Below are 17,417 nucleotides of genomic sequence, written 5' to 3' on the forward strand. Positions count from 1 at the left end.
ATTTAAAAGCATTCAATACCTCCTGTCATTTTTAAATCATATGCAGTCTTAGTAGAATAGTGAATGTAAGTCTCTAAGGACTTTATTCAATGTTATTCTCTCTTGTTTCTGTTATCCAAACCTGCTTGGATATGTCACATGAGATACACTCATTTTCATTTCTCATGAAAACATATTTTACCTGTATCAGAAATGCATGAATCTTGCAGGTGATAAAGGCTCTAACAGATTTCCTGTTCTGACGAAACTGTCCCGTGGTTCCTTCCACTTTTGCAGCAATCCATGGAAACCCTATAGAATTGCTTTGTAGGCTCTTGGATGAGAATGTACAAATGGGAATTGTTTGGCAGGCAGCTGTTTATGGAGTTAAGAGAGAGAGGACAGGGCCTGGAGTCACCCGAATAGAGCTGCCAGTTAGAATACAAGAGCCAACATGTCCTGTTGGGCAGAGACTACAGAGAAAAGATCAGGGAAGGGAGGGGTAGACCTTACTTAGATCAAACATATTTTCTTGTATGAAATGAGAGGAAACTTTATTGTCATTAAAGTTGATCCATTCATAAATCAAAATTAAAAGGCCTTAAATGAAACTCACAATTTTCCCTTTGAGCCAGCTATTGATCCTGCTGTCCCTAATTCAGTTCTGTAATTTGAATATCACGTCACCACCCTCAACTTCCAATCAGTGTCTACATTTCATCAATAATTCCTTTAATAATTTTTTTATTTTCTTCCCTCTCCCAGGGAAGAATCCTATCTTTGATTTTGTATATAACATTACGAGAATGTATGTTTTTAAACATAGACACCACTAGAGCTAATACTCAGCAGTAAACTGAAGTTCTATTAACTATTTCATTAAGATAAAATAGCTTTTAAAGATATAACTTTCACTAATTTATCAAAATAAGTAACAAAGTTTTTATTTATACAGTAATATATGATGTGCTGATTGAGCTGAGAATTATATTTTCTAAGAAAAACTTTCCAAGTGCTAGATTGAAATGTATTATAACACACATTCAAACTAAAGAAAAAGAGCTAGTATATTTGTAGAGAGTTGTAAAGCATGGGATATCCTTTACAGGTATTATTTTAAAAGCACTTACTGACTCAAATGTGCTTTAAGAATAAAAACAGAAAATGTAAAGATCAATTTGCTGAGGACTATAAGCAGAAGATCTGTTTGTGATTCTGTATACTGTAGCTCTCCAAAGTATATTCATTAATTTTCTACTTTACATGTAGTGTGATAGACACAGGTCATGAAGAAGTCATTATATAAAATTTAGCAAAAGATTGTGCTATTTTATAGGGCTTTAACTCACACTTTCTTTTATAATTGCACTGATATTTTACCAGAAAAGCTGTAAGAATTTGAGAAACACTTGTCTTTATCACAAATGTATATAATTGAAGCAAATAATGCCTCTTATATACAAAAGCTGAAAAGACTATACTAAGAGATCTTTTATGATTTTGTTTGTAACACTTGATAAAAATTACTAACAAAACACATAATCTCTTTTTTTTTTTGGAACTGTCAAGCTTCAGACTTAGAATTTGGAGCCTACTATAACCTGCAGTCATCCTTTCAGACTAGAGCAGATACTATGATTTGTGTCCCAAATTCTTTCTCTAATTTAAAATGTCATTTCCTAAAAATCACATTAATAATTGACTTCATTTTCTAATTTATGTGTAGAATCTGGCAGGAAGTGTTATCCTTAAAATTTCTGCCTGCTAGATTTACAATGTAGCATGAACAATTCCAATATTAAAAATTTTTTAAAGTTTCCTTTTACTTCTTTTCTGTTTTATTTTTAAGATGCTAGAACATACTAGGCTTCATAACAGAAGTACTGACTTGAAGATTTAAAATAGATAAGTAGCTAAAATAATCCAGGGTCTATCCTAGTTTTAGAAGGTTTCTTTAGCTTTCTTCAGTATTCCTTCTGTACTGACATCATCCTCACTTTCTGGACCTTAGTTAAGAGTTGAATAATGACATCAACTTGTGCATCATTTTTCATGAAGAAAAAAATGTAAGTTTCAAGAAATTAATTGGTTGAAAGAAACTTTTTCCTTACTTGTTCATTCTTTTTTCAGATTCTTCCAAGACAAACCTGTGGGCTTTTCACCCACACAATCTTCTAGAAAGAATATACAGGAGGTCCTAAAGAGCTGGTCAAGAGTATTCAAGGAGGTGAACTTTTCTTCACTGTAGTCCTCAACCCAGTAAGTACTTTGAGTTACTCTTCAAATAAATAATAAAAAATGACAGTGTGAATGAAAATTACCCTGACAAAGAGGCCAGGGTTTGGGTAGTTATCAGCCGAATCAATACACAGTTCTAGTTCTAAAACAGTAGTAATAAGACAGGGACCATGGATGTAGTCAGAGTAGGGCGAGAGCCTCCGGAAGGGGCAGGGCAGGATATTTGCAGTCAGAGCAATGTAACACATACAAGGAAACCCCCCTACTAAAACTCTATGTTAAACATTAAGCTCTAGAATCATTCTTCAGTGAGATCAGTTAATGTTCCCCAGATAAAGAAGAGTAGCACATGTTTTATTATGCTAATCATTTGTAGCCATGTGTAAGATTCACTTTAGCATGCTAAAAGGCCCAGGCCTATGTGCTGTCTTTCCTCCTTCAGATCTGACTAGGTGATTTTGCAAACTGAGCAACTAACTTAGCATGCAGACCCAGCTGTAAACAGCATAGTAAAAGGCAGGAAGAATTCCATCTTGAAGATAAGATTGCATTTTAACACCCAGGAAGTTCAAGAGGCAGGATTCTTTAGCAAGTAGACAATACCTCAGCCCACCTTGGGGGCTTTGCAGGCAGCCTTTTGATATGCTCCCAGACCAAGGCTCTGGTGTCCCAGAGAGAAATCAAGGCAGAAAATTCCTTACAGTTAAGTTAATTTTTAATATTCAGGAACCACTTAACAAGTCCCCACCCATAAGTTTCTTCATGTTCTCAAGAAATCCTCAACTGCCTATAAAACCCCCTAGACAACACACCACTACCGACTCTCTTGTCCCCTCCTGGTGTGAGCTGGGAGCTCTGTCCTTTCACTTTATCTCTAAATAAAAGTCTCTCCTGCACTCTCCTACCTTGACTGTTTGTGAAGCTCATTCTGTGGCTCCGCACACAAAAACCCCCGGCATCATTTTTGGGGGCTCGTCCAGGATAACTTCGGAGGTGAGTACCAGCATCCAAGCCTGCCTTTTCTTTTGCTGTCCTTTTAGAAGGAAGCCGTCTGTGGCACACAAAATCGGGCGCTTGTCAGCCACTTAAATGGGACTCGCCTGGCTGCCGATCTCAAAAGTCTCAAGCGACTGGTTCCCCTGCATCTCCCTCAGTGGATCCTCCGTCTCCATTGGGAGCCGGGAATGTCAGCTGAGTGGAGGCCAGTATTCCCTTTCAGAGGCATCTCCTCGGATACGAAGGACTGAGGAAAGCCATGGGCAACTGCAAGAGTCTAGGCTGAGACTACACTTCAGCGGCTTCTCAAAGTCCCGCGTGTCTGGAATCAGACCCCAACAGCCCAACTGGGTGTCTGTGAGGAGTGACTCTCTGTCTCTGCCTCTGACTTCCAACCTGCTTCTTCAGGCCGCCCTGGCCTCAGTGAGGCAGGAGGTGTTCCTAACTCCCTTCTAACTTCATCAATTTCATGGAACCCGATGCTCACCACCGCAAGGTAGGAGATCCACGCTTCACTCTTATTCCTAACTAAATGCTGTACTTTTTCTCATAAAAATGTGTCTAGGCACCCATTAGCCACTTAAAAGATGATTAGCGTCGGCTACCAGTCTTAAGTCTTGGGTGAAAGGTTTCCCGGTGTCTGCCGCTCCTTGATCCCCCGGCTCTGGACAGACGGGACTGTCGGGGAGTGGCTGAGCCGATTTCCTACTTTCCTATCCTAATCCGCAGACTCCGAGGGCCGACCGGACTAGTAGACAGTGGTCCTTGGATCTCGGCTCTGGCTGATTGATCTGACGGGCGCTAAGTGAACCTCCAGCTAGGCTGCTGCCTATGCGAGAGTTGCAGATGACCCTTGACCTCTTGTCTCAGTGATCAGATTTGTTATAGTGGGTGACTGGCAAGATAATTTCCAGGCAGTAGCAGAAACTGGTGTTTGAGAGTATAGGCCCCCCCCTCCCATAAATGTCCATGGCAGCCCTTGAATTTTATTTCTGGCCTTAGCAAAAAATTCCCTTGCTCCCCATTCAAAGCAGTCCTCTTAGGCCTGCGCCACTTTCTCCTGTGTAATGTAAATGAAGTCTGTAAAGTAATCAAGCTGAAACCTGAGACCAACATGTAAATGGCTCTATTCTGTTGATCTCCTTTTCTTAGAGGCAGTCGTCCGGAGGTTAGGCATTTCCTTTTCTGCAGCCCCGGGAAAGCAAAACAAGCTTGTGACTTAGATCAGGGCTCTGGCAACAAGAAGTCACACAGTCCCTGCACTTATCAGACAGGCAGGGGGCTCTCAAGGAAAGCTCATGCAGAGAAAACTAGGGAAACTCCCAAAAGGCCTGAGTAGGAGCACACTGGTAAGGTCCCACTAAATCCAGAGCTCCAAGGCGACTCTTGCTTAGTGGGAAGGCAAGAGGGGAATCAAGGCAAGGTGCAGGCCACGCTGGTTAGGAGTGGTTAAATCCAGTAAGCCTGGCAGAGGAGGTGATTGACCACTGTCACCCAGGCTCCAAGGAGAGGGGACGCCCTCACAGAGAAAGGCCGACCAAGTGTTGCAGTGTCGCACACCTATCTTTCTCTCTTCCAGGTGGGAGCTTCCTCTTCAAGTTTAAAGCCAGACACGCCTCTGGCATGCATTCTGAGGAACTGTGAGCAATTTTGATCCCCAGACTCTGAAAAGGAAAAAGTGCTTTATCTTCTGCACACAAGCCTGGCCTCAATACAAACTCTCTGATGGAGAGGCTTGGCCCCTGAGAGAAGTATACAATATAATAAAGTTATTAAGCTAAATTTATTTTAATGCAAGGAAAGAAAATAGTCAAAAGTCCCGTAGACTATAATGTGGAACTAGTTTTGTAAATTATTTTGGTAGAAATCTATTCTGCTTATTGGGTTCATTATCTTCAAAAATTGAGAGGTTTTTAAACTAGACTCCCTGAAACAGAAGAAATACATCTTCTGTAATACAGCCTGGCTTTAAATGACTGGAGCTAGAATTGTCCTTGCATTTCATTTCCAACCCCCAGGACACACACAGTCCCTATCAGTTCAAAGTCTTCATCAGCCCTGTTAGTCTGGGGCCATCTAGACCTTAACCCAGTTATATAAACTGCTCACCGGTAGAGTGTATTCTTGAAAACTGAGATACTTTTAGTCAAATAAGCTAAAAGGAAAGGCAATTGGATATCAGTAACTCAAGTCTCTGTGTCAGTTTATCTGTCTGTGTATATGTTCTTTTTATGAAGAGTGTTGCTAAGTGTAGTCATTATGTCTCAGTCTGTATCTTTGTGTGCCTAAGCATGTAGATAAAAGATATTTCTACCTCTGGATGGTATTAATGAAATTGATTTAAAGACAAGCGCTTGTAAAAATTGGGCATTCTAAAACTTCCAGAAAATTCTAATGGAAAATATTAAGCATTAATGCTAATTTAAGTTGAACTGAAATGGACATGTCCTTATGGTTATCAGCTGCCTAAATTTACCTAAAGTCATTTAAGTTGATGTTATCTGCTAAATCTTTCAAGAATAAAATGCTTAAAAGCTTGACTTTGTCTAATATTCAGTAAAGGTCTTGTAAGTAATCTAGCATAGTTAGAAATGAGTGAACTAAATAAGTGTGACAAGTGAACACCTTAATAATTGTGTGTTACAGTGTGTATACCTACCTACAGCCTGAGAATTTTTGTGGTAACCTAAAACCTTAAAGTTTTGCTAAGTTAAGAAGATATACTTTGTGCTTAGTGAGAAATTGTGTTGTAAAGCTCATGGTTACAGAAATTATAAAATGCTCATAAATTTGTCAATCTAAAGAATGCTAGTGTAACAGTTTACAGTAGCCTGCTTCTCAGTGTTTACTAAACATTAAAGTACCTAATAGTTTTAAGTTCTAATAGTTAACTCTGATATTTTCCAGAGGGCCACTGGAACATATCAGAGGAATTTTTTCTCATTGGAGAAAGTATTTGGCTAATTTGGCTTATTTATTTGATATATAATTACCTGCTTAATTTCCTGGAAAGCACTGTCAAAGGGAATAATGCTAAACTTTGTAACTTAATGTTTTGTGTTACAGAAATATCCGAATTTCCTTATGTCAACTGTCTTACAGTAAGCTCTCATTAGATCTTTAACCATTATCATTTGTAAGTCTTTTGTCATTTTATAGTCACTGTTTTATTACTCCTAAACTAGTAAAGAACTAGATTTCAGGAGAACAGGTATTGGTTACATAAGATTAAGTAAACTAAGGAAGATGATTTTGTGGCTTTTTGTTTCAAATGTTGCTGATAAAGTGTTTTAAGCTTTTTCTCTTAAACTGACAACAGTTTAGTAAATGACTATCTTTATAAGCAGAATTGAAACTTTATCTTTCTCTCTACCTGATTCCTCCAGAATTTAAAAACTTTCATTGACTATTTTTATATTTCACAGTATGTTTATTTGCATAAGTTCAATAAGAACCTGCTTTCCTTGGAAGAGGACCAATTAAAAACACAGATTACACTACCAAGGCTTTGACTGGAATGTCATGCCTGAGAGACACATGCATAAAACTCAGATATGAACAGCTTTAAGGAACTAGGGTTGACTTCATAAAGCCAACAATGCCCCTTGGAAGAACTGGCCTGGTACCTTGCTTACAGAGTTCCCAGCAGCCTTACCAGGTGAGTAAGGAAGGTCACTTCCTGGCAGGTGCAGGAACCCCAGGATGTCTTGGGAACCTCAAGAAGAGAAGAATTCACCCAAATGTACAGGTACTGCAGGCACAACCTGATGGCAAGTCTTACTTGGCTTTCTGGCCTCGAGGCCTTTAAAAGTTCAATCTGAAATTCCTTACAAAAAGTTCCAGCAAAGCACATTTAAAAGAGCCTATGTAATCAATTGCTCTTCTTGCTGCACTTATGCAAATAATAAAGCCAAGTGTTGATTATTTTCTTAATCTGGCTACTTCTAATAAAAATGAGGGTGATTTTGGAGAAAAGTATTGTTTCCATAATGCAGCCTTGTCCATACTAAACCCTCGTACTAGTCATTGAGACATAAACTAGATCCAGAATTCTAGCTTCTTCAAAATATCTGGCTATGATTTCCCAGAGGTTTTAGTTTTCTCCTATCATTTCAATTAAAGTTTTACTATTTCTAGTACTCATATTCAGCCATGCATTCTTAATCTCATCAAGTTTGTCCTTTCAGAATGGAAAATCCAACTCCAGATATTGCTACTTAACTTAATAACATGATTTGTTCTATCTTGCCAAGAAGCCACAAAACTGCAAATAGTAATAGAAATGGAACCTGGAATAGAGGTGCCCATCTTCCAAGGCCCTCTCAGCTGTCCACTGATGGAGACCTAGCTGCACCCCTTACTGCGCCCCCTCTCAGCATGAAGCAGCCAGAGCGGTCATCGCCCCATTTCCCTAGCAGCAGCTAGGGTCTCTATCTGTAGAGGGGGGAATGAGACAGGGACCATGGATGTAGTCAGAGTAGGGTGAGAGCCTCCGGAGGGGGCAGAGCGGGATATTTGCAGTCAGAACAATGTGACTATATGCAACGAAACCCCCCCTGCTAAAACTCTATGGTAAACATTGAGCTCTAGAATCATTCTTCAGTGAGATCAGTTAATGTTTCCTAGATAAAGAAGGGTAGCACATGTTTTATTATGCTAATCATTTGTAGCCATGTGTAAGATTCACTTTAGCACGCTAAAAGGCCCAGGCCTATGTCTGCCTTTCCTCCTTCAGATCTGACATGATAATTCTGCAAACTGAGCAACTAACTTAGCATGCAGACCCAGCTGTAAACAGCATAGTTAAAGGCAGGAAGAATTCCATCTTGAAGATAAGATTGCATTGTAACACCCAGGAAATTCAAGAGGCAGGATTCTTTAGCAAGTAGACAATACCTCAGCCCACCTTGGGAGCTGGGTAGGCAGCCTTTTGATATGCTCCCAGAACAAGGCTCTGGTGTCCCAGAGAGAAATCAAGGCAGGAAATTCCTTACAGTTAAGTTAATTTTTAATATTCAGAGACCACTTAACAAGTCCCCACCCATAAGTTTCTTCATGTTCTCGAGAAATCCTCAACTGCCTATAAAACCCCCTAGACAACGCACCACTACCGACTCTCTTGTTCCAGAAGCTCTGTCCTTTCACTTTATTTCTAAATAAAAGCCTGTACCTTGCTCTCCTACCTTGACTGCTTGTGAAGCTCATTCTTCGGCTCCGCAAACAAGAACCCCGGCATCAGTAAGAACTAAATGGAACCACATCTAGAAATGGTGGCAAACCCATTCTACAAGTAGAAATAACATGAGGAACTTATGGAAGAGCCAGGAAAGTGATTCAGGAGACCCTCCTCTGCATTGGAAAGCAATCAGAATTCAGAGATTGTTGCTTTTATAGCGAATTAGAATTTCACCTATAAAACTCTCTTATTCCCTCTGCAGACCAGTTTCTCATTTAGGTCATTACCTCTGTTATTCGTTTTTCCTATTTGGAGTAAAAGTGTAAGCAAAATGAGAGAGGAATTAAATAAGCAAATATAGCCATTTTGGTACATTCTTGGGAGATCTCGTCCCACTGGGTCTCAGGTTGGGGGCAGAGCAGCCTGTTTAAGGAGCTACTTCTTCTTCTTTCACTTCTTAAAATTCGTGTGCCAGCTCAACAGGGAACCATTTGCACATATTTCTACTTGAGGCAGGCATTATAAAGTTGGAGAACTAATTGAAGTAAGGTGTATAAGGAAAAGAAGGGATTTTATTTCCCTTCTGAAAATCACTAACATAAAAAGTAAAGCTAGTTCTACTTATCAGGAGATGTATGGATTTCTCATGACACTAGCAATATTCAAGATAGAAAAAAATGTAATTTTTCAAATGTGAAAAAAATTTTATCCACATAAAAGTCAGATAAGATAGGGGTGAAGAGAATAAAGTGTTAAAGGCCCTTGTCTTGACCATAATTTTACAAGTTGTACAAATAAAATTTCAGGTATTTTTCATCATCTTCTTATATTCAAGAACTCTATTTCTCAGCTCCTAGAATATGAGCTGGAAATAAGAATAGCTCATCTTTGGGCACAATCAGCATGTGTATCTGAAAATCAGGATAGTTTGAAGTAGTGTGGCATTATCAACTTTCATACCCCAAAATATAAATAATTCTGATTTATACATCAGGAATAATCTGAGTCCTCTGACCTATCTATTCTTTACAAATGAAAACATCTTTGCAATCATCTCATATGACTTTCTTCTTCTCTTTTTTTCTCAATTCAGCCAGTAATACACAGGCAAAAAAGTTAAACCAATGCCTGATTATGAACTGAAGTCTTGATTAAAATGTTCTTAATATGCTAACATTTTTATCAATAATTTTAAGAATGCTTTCATCTGTAATCTATAAAACTCTAACGTTTTGCACTTTTTTTCATCATAGAGCAGTAGGACTATGAGCATCTAATTATCCATTGATTCTTTTAACCAATAGTTGCTTTGGTGCATAAGAAATTCCTTGTGGTATTGTAATTTCAGAACTTTCTAGACCAAATTAGCTTCATATAACTTGGAATAAATTCAAAATAGATTATTCATGTACAACAGATTTATAAGAAATATTTTTCACTAATTAAAACCCAAATTATTTTCTTAATTAAAAATAAATCTTGTAGTAAAGCTTTTATTACTCTTGGGTACTAATTTGGACTAAACTATCTAAGAAAACTCCGTAAATGTTTAGGAAACCTTACTACTTTTCAGGCCTTTGTCAATAACACTTGGCAGTTTTGTTTGTCTTGATAAGGAGACCCAAAGGGAATAAAATGAAGAAAGCATCTTCTCAAAACTTGTTCTTTGGTGGATTCAGAAAACTTTGTTAGATAATTGCTTTCAGATAAATGCTGAGATTCAAAATAAATGACAGATCTTATCAGACACTATAAAACAGGCAAAAAATCCAAATTAACTTCTAGCATGCCAACCCTGATTTCTAGAAGCAGTCATTCCCTGGAGGTTTATGGTTGAGAAACCCAATTCCAGACTCAGGCCAAGTTTTGCCCGAGGGGAGAATCCTGTCATTAGTGGATGATATTTAAGTTGCAGAACTGGGTGTGGAGTGGTAGCGTGTTTCCCATGAAATCTCCATCCCCAAATTAAATATTTGGATAAAGTCTGTGTTAAAATTAAGGCAGGTCAAGATATAGCAAGGCATGGTATATGGTGGTGTATTCCCAGATGGACAGGCTTCTCAGATCCAGAGGAGATGGCCATGCTACAGGATAACACAGAATATTCAGTATGGATATACTGCAAGGCATGCTAGTAATTTAGCAAGTGACACTCTTTTTAGCTCAGAATGAGAATGAGAAAACCTTGATGGAATCAAAGTAGATATTTGATTCAGGAAAGATAGGACTTTTAATTATAGTGGATTTGAAAGGTAGCCATTGATATCCAAAGTAATACCCAGGCCTCAATAAGAAGTGCCATTTTCTGGAAAGGCTTAATGATTTGTTATTTACTACAAAAAAAGTAGATGTATCTTGGAAACATACATGTGGCTCTTAAGTATAGCAAAATACACGTTTGAGTTGAAAATGAAAATACGAGCAGGACTTTAATTAAAGTGGTTTTTTTTTCCATCTGTCAATATGATATAAAGATGCTACAATAAGTTCTAGCAGTAGGTCACTGGGATGAGAGGTGGCTATAACAAAGTGCCTCTCAGAGTTAAACCAGAATAGATCACAACAAAGATAACTAGATTTCTGGCCTAAAATGTTTTGCTCTTACCAAAGTATTTTTCATTGCTGTTGAAAGAAAGAATCAACCAAGTAAATTTAATACAAATAAAGAGTTACAATGATAAATGTTATCACTATCTAGAAAGAGGAAACCTTGGTCTTCTCCAAATGCGTATTTCTAATGTTACAGGCTTACACACCTCTGACGTGAGTTGGATGCTAAGATTTTGATTAACAGACTTTAAGGTTCAGGTGCAGCTGGGAGGTGGGCCATCAGTCAGTCAGAGCCGGACCATTAAGAATTTAATTCTTCTATTTTTTTTTCTGATTCTAAACTCAGCCAGCAACTCCCTGTTTATAGTTCATTTTTCTATACAGAACTACTATAGGAAAATAATATGTTGATCATAAGCACTTATGCTTTCTGGGACAGTAATTTGAAAAGCAATTTTATGAATCTTTCAATTGGTAAATACATTCCATATAACCTGACTACCAGGAGAGGATCCTCTGGTGGTACAAAGTCTAATACTTCCATTCCTCTATGATTTATAATTCCCCATTTTAAACTAGTAGATGGCATTCTGTTTTTATTTATCAGTCTCATAGTCTTTGTTAATTTGATTCTGCCTCTGAGAAATGTATGCTCTCTGTCAGTGTACTGAATCAGGCTGGAATCTTTCAGACCCTGATGTGTTTGTTGATTACCTCAGGGTAGTAAGAGTTACTTATGGATATTCCAGGGGGAGAGTGCCACTGGATTATCCCAGAGTTACTGCCAGCTGCAGGCACACAAGCACAGAATTTCTATACAAACATGTAATAACACCCAAACACAAATATTCTTGATCAGTTCATAGGGCTACAAGTACTCTCATATACACCTTTTAAAAGAGTGAGAAATAGTCTACTTACTTCACATACTTATATAAAATTATACATAGAGAGGTACTAAGAACTGAAACTTATGAAGACGACAAAGATGCATTGACAATGGCTGCACCTGCCCTCAAACAGATCCTATAAATTTGTAACATATAATTACACAAAGGCACTAGTAAGTACACACTGTCCCTTTTAACGAGTTTCCAGTTCCACCTATCTTAGGAAGATGTTCTAATACTTAACTAGTGTGGCAAATGGAATAGTTCTAGATTATATATGATTGTTCCTTTCGTGGGAGTCATATTATCTCCTATTCCTCTGAAAAAAGACCACCTTTCTGTTACATTGATAAATTATTCTGAGTCTTTGCTTATGCTATTGTTCAGTAAACAGACTTCAGACTTTGAGTCAATAACAATTGATATTTGTGGAATGATTTGCCTCCCTCCAACTTGATAATAAAGTCAGTGCTTGCTTTACTTATTAATCCAGAAGAGTTGTAGATTGTCATGAGATTCATGCTCTTGCAACACTTCTTGGAATCAAGTGGAGCAAATCCCTGACAGCATAGCAGCATCATACTTCCTTCACCGAACATCCCTTCCAAACAGTAACTAACCCCTTTATGCCCATATTTTATTAAATATTTTTCATATCTGTTTCTCAATTTGATATAGCAGCCATCCACTATACTCTTCATACCATCCTACCCAAACTCCTGAAAGCTAAATCTAAGCTGTATTTCTCTAAAGAAAAATCATAAACATGGATGTGAATAGAATGAATATCTTGAACTAGGAGTAATCCATGAGTAGATTACAATGAAATTCACACAAGATGATGGCCTGAATAAATAGAAATTCACTCATTGAAAATTTTTAAGACAATAATATACATGTGTGTGGGGGGGTGTTTACCTATAAAATTCAACTAAAAGGAAAGTTTTTGGCTTAACATGAAATTTTATGTTTCTTTTCTTATTTACTAATCCTGGAAAACATTGTGATAACAGAAAACCCCTTATTGAAAAATTAGCAGAAACATAATTCCTGAACATGCCTAATAATGAGTACTAGCTGGATACTTGAAAAAAAATCCAGAATTAATGCATTAGAATCTCCACGGAACAGTTTTGGGGTACATGCATAATTAGGAGCTTTAGGTGATCCTCATAATCCAGCAAATTTGGGAGGTACTGTAGAGAAAGAATATGGAGAGATAATTTTGGTAACTAAAGATTACCCAAAAACTGTTACAGATACTGCATACCTACAGTCAAGGTGTCAGAACTGAAAATGAGCACAAATCTTCAGTAGTTTTTTAAAAACACAATGAGAATAAATGTTTTTCTTAGTGATCAGAGAACTCTAGCTTGAACTGCAGTTTGAAACAGGCTAACTCCTGTTCATCCTTTAAAGCTTAGCTTAAGAGTCATCTTCCTCAGGAAACCTTCTCTACTTGGGTTTAGGTGCCCCTCCTTGTGTTCCCCTTAGCATCCTCTGCAAATCAAAGGACTTATTACCCTGCATTGTAGAGTCAGGTTTGCTATTAGGATGTTTGCTTCTTGTGGTAAAGAATGTGTCTTTCATCTCTAAAACCATCCCAGTGCCTAAACATAATGCCTTGTACCTAGTTTTTGTATAACATATATTAAGGAAAAGAAACTGACTTTTCTAATGACCTACTCCAAAAAAAAAATGTAAAAGAAAGGAAATTTGGGTCTATATAAAACAGTTCCCAAATCAAAAACATCAGTAAAGTTTGTTTTATGAGTTGGATGGGACTGAATTATGTGTTATTGTGTATTGTTCTTTATATATATGTTGTTCCTTCTGTATAAAGACTTCTTTTTGTTGAGTTCCTTTGGTCGTAAGGACTAGAGAGTTACCTCAGTAATGGATGTAAGAGACTCCAGAAAACTGAGAAATCAGGGTCTTTTGGACTTAGAGGGCTCTTCTGAGTCCAAGACTGTTCTGGGGTCCATAAGAAATGAGAATTCCTGATTTTGATCTTAGTACATTTATATGAACACAACAGATGCTTTTCATGTGTCTGTTTCTTTTTTTCCACTATTGATGATATGTTTTCTTCTCTGATTCAAATGTGCTGCTTATTTAAGGCTTTTGCACCCTCACTAATTAATCTTACAATGGTCCATTGCAACTGCATCAAGCATTTTCCATGTAAGAGTCATCTTCAATTCTAACTTTCTGACTGCTTCATACTCTTCAGTAGCTCAGGTCAAATTCCCAAGCAAGGGAATCTATTGGGTCTAATCACTTTTTAAAGTAAGCTAATGTCAGTACTGGCCTACTGTGAAACAGCTACTCTTGGTTCATGTGGGCCCTACCCTACCAGTTGCTGCCAACCTCCATTCAAAACTATGACTGGGCAATGCCTGCCTGAAAGCTCTCCTTTCAGCAAAGGCTTGCAAGGTGTGAGCACTGTGGGTACCATCTAGCCTGAATCTGAACCCTGTGGGAATAGTCATGGTCTCCAATCAATTCTAGAAGATTTGGGCATTATCTGAACCTCTTTGGAGAGGGCCTAAAGATTAATACTTCAGCTTGTAAAGTGTAAATAAGTGACTTTCTTAGGTAGAACCAATTAATTTCATTTATGATATTATTATCTTGCTTCTAAAATGCAAGTTCCAAGACAGCAAGTACATCTTATGTTTTGTTTTCTCTATTTCCTAAGACTAAGAACAGTTCCTTCAATGTAGCAGGTAGTGAAAAATAATTCATAAGTGAATGAATGAAATGAAATGTCCAAAAAAGTGGAGTGGGGTACTGACCAAGCAAATTGTATTCCCCATATAGTGGAATACAGTCAGCCATTTAAAAACACATTGTATAATTATTTTAATGACATGGGAAAATTCATGGTATGCTCAGTGAAAAGAGAGTAAGTTATAAGAAAATTAGGTGAGCATGGAAATAAGCTAGAAGGAATTCATCAGAATGTTAGCAACGGTAATGCTAGATTACAGGATTGAATATTGTCATTGTGTTCTTTTGTTCATCTGATTTTTATAAAATGTCTACTTTGAACATCTATTACAACCAGAAGACACACATACAAACACACATAAACACTAAATTCCACATTAATATAATAATAAATAATTATTATGAAGGATGCAAGATGGAATTATTTATGTTAATGATAGATCAGAAGTAAAATTAATATTTATTCAGTTCCAGCTGTTCCCTGTATGTAAGTCTTATAAGTAGCCTATCACCTACTTCACTGCATGGTTATTTTTTATATGTCCTTTTTTCTGTAAGAGGGGGCATTTTTTGCACAAGTGATCTGTGTGTTTCATTTTTGTGTTTCCCATTGTGTCTAGAGTCTAATAAGAGGTCACAAAATGTTTTTAAATTGATTGACTAAATGCATAGTTATGTTTCGAGGCATCACTTGACTTACAGCATCACACTTATATCCAAATGTGCATAATAATAAACCTTGTTTTAATAAAACTATATGCTGGCAGATTCTCTGCTTGCAAATAAGTGAAACTGGATGCAAGAAATTTTTAAGTGGCCCTAAATGTTTGGCAGGTTTTCATAAGGGATGAAGTAGCCTGACATGGAACAATGGACAGTTAAAGCTGAAAGAACCACAAAGTTCACCTGCTTAATCTCCTAATTCTAAGAACAAGGTCATTCCTGTAGAATTCTGTCCAGAATCCCAGCCTTCTTAACTCACTTCAGTGCTTCTTCCACTATAACATGCTGCTTCTGCACTCCTGGTTACATTGTCTTAATGTGAATCACATTACCTCTTAATGTGACTCAGTTACCCAGTACTTGGCAAATACATGAATGGTTTAAAATTTCTGGCCATTACCTAGGAAATAGCCATTGATCTCCATGCTGAGTAAAAACAAAAAGTAAGTGCTTTGGGAGTTGAGTTCATGATGGCAGCATAGCAAGAGCATGAATTCACCTTTTCCCACGGACATGAGAATTCTTCAACAATATATGAAATAGTTCTCTCTGAAAAGGACCTGAAAATTGATGAGCAGAGCATCTTGAACAAATAAACGGACAGCATCCAGATGGGAAAGAGAAACAGAGACATGGATTGGCAGGGGGAAAGCCACACCCCAGCTGCAGTGAATCACAACAAGATGGGATATCAAAGGTATGGAACTTTCCCTGAGGCATAAGGGATTTGAGCTCCACATCAGGCACCATAACCCTTAGATTATGCACAGGAGAGACAAACCGCAAAACACTGGTCTTTGAAAATCAATTGGGATTACATTCAGTACAACTATAAAACTGTGGGGAATGGAAAATCTACTCTTAAAGGGTTCAGGTGCAGACTCACTTGACCCAGAAACTAGCACAAAAACACCAATTTGAAAATCACATAGGTAAAGGAAACCCATTTACAAACCTTAAATCTTCTGCCTTAGAGGTAAGAAACATCAAGGACTCTCCCCAATGAGTGAGACACTGGCAGGAGCAATTTTTCAAGTCTCAGTCTACCTTACTGATATTGGTGCTGGCAGGCTCCATTTTAGAATTCTCCTTCGGACTTGTTAGCACCAATGGGTGCAACCACTGAGAGCCCCACCACCAACATGCCACATCTACTGCCTTACCACAATATGAGTGTGCACACAGCCCACACAGGGAGCACCCCTTCAGTGGCTGGATCTGATGAGCCAGAGGAGACTGTGCTTCTGGGACCCACAGGATCCCTCCTACATAAGGCCACCCCTTCAACACTGACAGGTAGCTGACTTGCCTTCTACATAGAACAATCACAGAGAGTTAGGCAAAATGAGGAGATAGAATATGTTCAAAATGAAAGCACAAGATAAAACCTAGGAAAAATAACTAAATGAAATGGAGATAAGCAATCTACCTGATAAGGAGTTCAAAGTAATGATCAAAGATACTCACTAAACTCAGAAAAAAAATGGATGAACACAATGAGAATGTCAACAAAGGGATAGAAAATAAAAGAAAATACCAAACCAAAGTTATAACTGAACTGAAATATACTAGAGGGGTTCAACAGCAGAATGGATGAAGTAGAAGAAAGAATTAGCAAGCTGGAAGGCAAAGCAATGGAACTCAGAGCAACAAAATGATAAAAGAATTGAGAGAGATGCAGGTATCTTGTGAGACCTATAGGAAAAATCAAGTGGGACAGCATTCACATTATAGGGATCCCGGAGGGAGGAGAAAGAGAGAGAGAAAGGGCCAGAAAAATTATTTGAAGAAATAATGTCTGAAAACTTCCCTAATGCAGGGAAGCAATCAGACATCCAAAACCAGGAAACCCAGGGAGTTCCAAATAAGATGAACCTATGAGGATCCACACCAAGACACATTATAATTATAATGGTAAAAGATAAAGAGAGCATCCTGAAAGCAATGAGAGATGAACAACTTGTTATATACAGGGAAAACCCCATAAGATATCAGCAGAGTTTGCAGCAGCAATGTTATAGGCCAAAAGGGAGTGGCACGACATACTCAAAGTGCTGAAAGGAAAAAGAATCATGAATTCTCTATCCACCAATGTTATCATCCAAATTGAAGGAGAGATTAAAAGCTTCCTA

At 37.9% G+C, this 17,417-nt stretch overlaps 1 pseudogene; it reads left to right on the forward strand.

Annotated features, from left to right (window-relative positions):
- LOC118908931 (bifunctional heparan sulfate N-deacetylase/N-sulfotransferase 3-like) overlaps nucleotides 1-17,417 on the forward strand; it is a 151,047-nt pseudogene that overhangs the window by 18,981 nt on the left and 114,649 nt on the right.

Source organism: Manis pentadactyla, chromosome 5 (genome assembly GCF_030020395.1).
Source record: "Manis pentadactyla isolate mManPen7 chromosome 5, mManPen7.hap1, whole genome shotgun sequence".
In the NCBI taxonomy this organism is placed as follows: Eukaryota; Metazoa; Chordata; class Mammalia; order Pholidota; family Manidae; genus Manis; species Manis pentadactyla.